Source organism: Musca domestica, unplaced genomic scaffold (assembly GCF_030504385.1).
Source record: "Musca domestica strain aabys unplaced genomic scaffold, Musca_domestica.polishedcontigs.V.1.1 60, whole genome shotgun sequence".
NCBI lineage: Eukaryota > Metazoa > Arthropoda > Insecta > Diptera > Muscidae > Musca > Musca domestica.
This window is the reverse complement of record NW_026712364.1, coordinates 2452504-2459509: the sequence shown is the minus strand read 5'-3', so window position 1 is coordinate 2459509 and position 7006 is coordinate 2452504.

Below are 7006 nucleotides of genomic sequence, written 5' to 3'. Positions count from 1 at the left end.
GTATGGCCCCCATATAAAGGTACCTCCCGATATTCGGTATTTTAATTTTTTTGCCACATTTTCTCACGGATTTTTCTAAAAAATTCGTATTTTTTGGTCATAATGGGTTCCGGTGGCGAAACATTGCATGTATGGGTCCATGATTTGGTATAGCCCCCATATAACGGTACCTCCCGATATTCGGTATTTTGATGGTTTTTGCCACATTTTTTTCACTGATTTGTCTAAAAATTGGTATTTGTGGGTCATAATGGGTACTAGTTCGTGTGGCGAAACATTGTATGTATAGGTCCACGTTTTGATATAGTCCCCATATAACAGTACCTCCCAATATTCGGTATTTTGATAATTTTTGACACATTTTTTCAAGAATTTCTCTGAAAATTGGTAGTTGTAGATCATAATGGGTCCCAGTTCGTGTGGCGAGTCAATGAAATTATAGGTACACGTTTTGGTATAGCCCCCATATAATGGTACCTCCCGATATTGGGTAATTTGATGATTTTTGCCACATTTTTGCCACATTTTTTCACGAATTTTTCTGAAAATTGGTATTTGTAGGTCATAATGGGTTCTAACTCCTTTGGCGAAACATTGCATGTGTAGGTTCACGATTTGGTTACCTCCCGATATTCGGCATTTTAATGGTTTTTGCCACATTTCTTCTAATGTTTCCTTTACCCTAAGGTGGAGAGTATTAAAAGTTTGGCCCGGTCGAACTTAATATTTTTTTACTTGTTAGCATTACCAAGAAACTAAACATGTTAAAGAGTGTCAGTCGGTTTTAGATGTATAATCTCAGTATTTAAAATTGCGCTCACTTGTTGGAAAGGTACTAGAAGGGGTAGGCCGAGATTTATCATTTTCACACCTTATCTTGTATAAGGTGCTCTTTTGGAGTTTTATGAGCTTCGTGGTTATTCAAAATGTTGATGTTGAAGAAATTGTCCGATATCTATGGTCTTCACACCATATCTTTTGTTAGTAGAAATATTTAGAAGTGTGAAATTTGAAGAAAATCAGATGATGGGAATGTTAGCGAATAATAGGAAGTGCCAAGTTTGAAAATAATCTCATTGCTAATTTAGCGTTTTATGAGCTTCGTGGTTATTCAAAATGTTGACCCTTAAATGGGGGAATTACCAGAAGGAGTAGATCGACATCGATACCATCTTCATACCAGCACTTATACTAGTAGAAAAAATTTTGAACCCTTTGAGGGGGAGGTAAAAATAAGTGTTGACCAGTTTAACCCACCTTCGCAACAGATTAACACGATCGGACTCTTATTTCAATTTTTTATATGAGAATTTTGAGCCATTGTGGGGTATGTACTTGATAGTGTGGGCCAAAATCTACCATCATATCAACAGATCTTCTGTTGATAAACGTATTGAAATGCCTCAAGTTTAAAAGGAATCTGATCCTCATTCGGCGTTTTACGAGCTTTACGGCTATTCAAAATTTTGACCCAATACCAATAGGAGTTGAGCAATATATCCCATCTTCACGCCAGATCTTGTGTTAATAATAACATTGGGATGTGTGAAATTCGAAGAGAATCGGAAGCTTAGTTCGAATTTTATAAGAGCTATAAATATTCAAACTGTAGACCCATTTTGTGGGAGGTACTTGTTGCAGTTGACCGATATTGCCCATTTTCGCACCCGACCTGATACAAATATTAAGATTTGCAAAATTTCAACAAAATTTGATGATCCTTTCTTGTTTTAAGAGGTAAATTATTTTCTTTGAAAATTTCAGCCAGCCAGGAGTGGAGTTGACCCAGTTGGCCAGACGGACGGACACCCTTAGATCAACTCCAAATGTCCTGAAATGGATTTGGTACAAAGAGACCGTTATTTTCTCTGTAGCCATATGTCTGAGGGTATAATTATCCATGTTGTTTTAAGTTTTCGAATAGCCCTCCTGCAATGGTAACCCATGGTTTTAGCTATTTTAGGGGTCTGGACCATATTTTCCACTCGATTTGGTTTCTTCGGGATTTGACTCTCATTGCTTCGAATTACCGATAATACATTGACACAGGAGCCTAGACTCAGTCTAATTCAAGTGAATTTGCAATCATCTATGTGGTTACCATGCCCCTAACATTGGACATTTCTGTATTTTGTACTTTTTTCCTAACCACAAATATTAGCTACTCATCAACAACCGTTTAATTTTGTGGTGTTAAATTTTTAAGCAAATCACTTAATTCGTTCCAGAAATTGTGTTCATAACAAAATAATAAATGTTCGTATCCGTGCTAATTACGTTAAAAATAATACTCACACACAAAAATAACACTGTGCAACAAAACATTATTAACCAGTAAAGAAAGTCTTGAAGTCGGGCGGGGCCGACTTTATGATACCCTACACCACTTTGCTAATTTAGTAAACGTAATGGGAGAATTCAACATACATAATTATAATCATTTGGTGCACAATTAATTTGAAATCGGATAAAAATATATAAGGGAGCTATATCCAAATCGGAACCGATTTCAATAAAAAATTGGCAAATATATTTCTGAGTTGTATTTGATATATTTCCCTGAATATCGTTGTTACGGAATGCATATTACGGCTGTGGGTAACAAATATAACAAATCGGATGAACAGTATATATGGGAACTATAGCTATATCTGAACCGATCTTCACCAAATTTGACATACTAGCTTCTAGACTCAATTCGGTCGTATATGCCAAATTCCATCCCATTTGGACAAATATTATTGGTGCACAATAAAAGGTAAATCGGACGAAGTTATATATGGGAGCTATATCCAAATTTGAACCGATCTCGATAAAATTTTGCATACTTATTTTCAAGCCTAATTTGGTTGTATGTGCAAAATTTCATACTATTCGGACTGATATTATTTGACTATTCGGACTGATATGCACAATAAAAAGCAAATCGGACGAATATATATATGGGAGCTATATCTAAATTTTGACCGATTATCTCCAATTTCAATAGGGTTCATCCTTGGGCCAAACAAATGATTTGTGCAAAATTTCATCCGGATAGGGCAATAAATGCGAACTGTACTTTGTTTACAAAAATACATGGACAGGCGGACATGCATAAATCGACTCAGAATGTGATTCTATGCAGATCATCAAAAGGAACTATGGGTCTATCTCGTTCCCTTTTGCCTGTTACAGACAAATGTACAAAGACATAAGACCCTGACCACCTTGTGGTGTAGGGTATTAAAAGTATCTTAAATACATTGACATATTAAAACCAGTAAAGAAAGGTCAAAAGTCTAGCGGGTGAGAATTGGTGAGAATTGTCAAAATCCGTACACCCGTATAAACGGTCTAACATCCCCCTCTTTGATATATGAGATTGTATATATTTTATGCGATATCTTGGTGATCAGCATAAATTTAACGGTCTGGAATTAAAAATATTCGCAGTTTATTAGAAATTTCCGTAATTTTTTACATAGAGGTTGAAGTATATTTCATATAAATTTCGATTCGATTGATATATAATTTTGACTTCTAGAGCAATTGCAAAATCAAGAAATTTTTCTATTTTGGTCCATTTCAACTCCTAAATATTTTGCGGTCATCTCCAAGAACAATATGCTTCTATTCTGACCTTAACTCCACCTTCCTTTTAAATATCGTGAGGATCGGGTTATAATTGCGACCTGTAGCATGATTACAAATTAACATGGACAGACGGAAGGACGGATGGGCGAGATAGGAAGATCCACATATAGTTTTCATTTAGTACTACTTGAGTTAAGATAACTATTGTTTGAGTTTAACGATTTTATTTTATTTTTTATTTTTTTATTTATTTTTTTTTTGTTTCATGGTGTATTTGTAATAAATTCTAAAGTCATCAACATTTGTCACTTGCTCTGTGAGTGAGTGAGGGGATTTTTTGTAATGAATAAAATCATTAATATATTTGACAACAATATTATTAATCGTATTAATACTATTGTTTTATTATACCCTACACCACATTGTGGTCAGGGTATTAGGTGTTTGTGCATTTGTTTGTAAGACGGAAGCGAGATAGACCTATAGTTCCTATTGATGATCTTCATAGAAGCACATTCTGAGTAGATTTATGCATGTTCCTTCATCTGTCCGTCCGTCCGTCTTTTCATGTATTTTCATAAACAAAGTACAGGTCGCCTTTATTGCCGGAACGAGGTGAAATATTGTACAAATTACTTGTTTGGGGTAAGGACAAACCCTATTGAAATTCGCAAGTTTAGGTCAAAGTTTAGATATAGCTTCCATAAATATGTTCGTCTGATTTGTCTTTTACTGTACACCAAATATGTAATATTAGTCCAAATAGGATGGAATTCAGCACATGCGACCAAATTGAGCCTAAAAGAAGTTATGTCAAATTTTGTGAAAATCGATTCAGATATATCTATAGCTCGCATAGATTTGTTTTATCCGATTTTATATATAAGTCACCCAAAATTCTATTATACACTCCATAACAACGATACAAGATGTACCCAATCCTCAAGGTAACTTTTTCAAGTTTTGTCGAAATCGATTCCGATTTGGTCCCGTACGTACGCGGATACACCAGGTTCCCTAAGGCGAGTGGCACCACCCAGCTTCAATCAGGTAGTCAACAACAGCAACAAAGAAGCAGCTTTACCATTTTGAAGGAACTTGAAAATTTTCCAAAAAAGAATTCCGCTCAAAGGAAAAACGTTATATATAGGCAATACGAAGGCGTGGTGCTTCATAAGTAATTTTTTGTCATAGACTATAGTACCGATTCCGAACTTCAAAACGAAATTTGTAACAGTTCCGGTAAAAAATGTCGCTAATATCATCAAAATGCCGAATAAGGGGTCGTGCCGTTGTAAGGAGGCTATACGAAGACGTAGACCTGCATAGATAATTTTCTGTCATAGGCGGATGTACCCTTTACGAGCTTTAAATACGAAAATTAAAAAAGACCGGTAAATCGTTAAAATCATCAAAATACCGAATATGGGGGTAGCGTTATATGGGGGATATAGAATATTGTGGATCAATAAAAAAATTAAATATCAGGGGATGAAGCACTCAGAAGAAACTCCTGGTGTGAATTTTAAGACAATTTCATTAAAAAATGTGGATAAAATCATGAAAATAGCGAATGCCGGGGGTATCCAGAAAAAAATCTTTGTGTGATTTTTCAGACTATTTCAATGAACATTTTGGCTACTATCATCAAAATAACGTTATATGGGGGCTATACAATACCGTGGCCCTATTTATCTTCCGGGGGAAAAGTACTCAGAAGAATTTTTTTTTAAAAGCAGCTAAAATCATCAAAATACCGCATATCGGGTGGTACCGTTATATGGGGTCCATACGATATCGTGGACCACTTGACCTGCCTGCAGACAAATCAGTGATCTGTACAAAATTTTAGTTTCCTATCCTAATTGGTTTTGACTTCAGCGTGATTAAAACTGACGGGCTAACGGACTTATGGACGTACGGACAGGACCAAATCGTCTTACAATTTTACGCTGATCAGGAATAGGTCTTGTTTGTTAGGTCTAAAATTATTATTTCGATGAGTTACAAACGGAATGACGAACCTAATGTACCCTCCATGCTATGTGTGGTGAAACATCCGCCTTTCTCCTAACCACCACCTGGAGACGCTCCCGGCATGAAAATAACAAAGTTCCTCTGATATAGTTATTTTAAGGATCTTCATAGAATCATTTTGCCAAAGGGCCCAAGGACGAACCCTATTGAATTGGTGTATCTTTGACCAATATCAGGTTTATTGTGAACGAAATGGTCAATATCAGTCCAAAGGCTTATGTTTTATCCAATCTGGTGGTTTAACTCCCTTACATGCCACCACCACAACAATAAACTTTGGTATCAAATATCTGATACAGCTCAGATTAGGATATAGCTCTCATTATCCGATTTCAGGTTTTTTGTGGACCAAAAGGGCCAATATCAGCATAAATGGACTGAAATTTGGCCGAAGGAGTTCAGCCTAAAAGCAAGTGCTTAAAATTTTTGGGAAAATCAGTTCAAATATAGTTATAGCTCCCGTATATATGTTTCATCTGATTTGGTGTGAAAGTTCCTCACATGCATAATATGCACTCCACAACAATGATGTTTGATACTGGGCATAACATACCGAAAATGCCTCTGCAAAATTTAATCGAGATAGGCTCAGATTTTTATATAGCTTCGATATACATCTTCATCCGATTTTACTGTTATTGTCCACCATATATCTAATATTAGGCCACTTTGAATAAATTTTTTCATATTCAACCGAATTTTCCTTTCTGGATTCTTTTTGTTTTGTAGGAATACACCTATTTTCCTTTTTAGTCCGCGGGAAAACACCGGACCGAACTTATAATGCCCTCCTCCATTTTGGAGGAACTTGGAAATTTTCCAAAAAAAAATTCGTCGAAAAATACCGCTCAAAGGAAACCCCTTATATAGTGGTAATACGAAGACGAGGTCTTTCATAAGTACCGATTCCGAAATTCAAACACAAAAATTTAAACGATTCTGGTGAATAAGGCCTCTAAAATCATCAAAATATCGAATATCAGAGGTATCGTTATATGGAGCTGCATAGGTAATTTTCAGTCATAGGCTGTATTAACCATTACGAACTTTTAATACACAATTTGAAATCATTCCGGCAAAAAATGTCGCTAAAATCATATAAATACCGAAAGAGAGAGATTTCCATATTTTTTATACCCTCCACCATACTATGGAAAATACTCATGTCAGACCCAACAAAGTATATATATTCTTGATCAGCGTAAAATTCTAAGTCGATTTAGCGATGTCCGTCTGTCTGTTATAATCACGCTATCTTTCGAACGAATTGAGATAGAAGGCTAAAATTTTGCACACATGTTTATTTTTCCAGTAGGCAGGTTAAGTTCTTAAATGGGCCACGTAGGTACACGTTTTCATATAGCTCCGATATAACTGTACCTCCCGATATTCG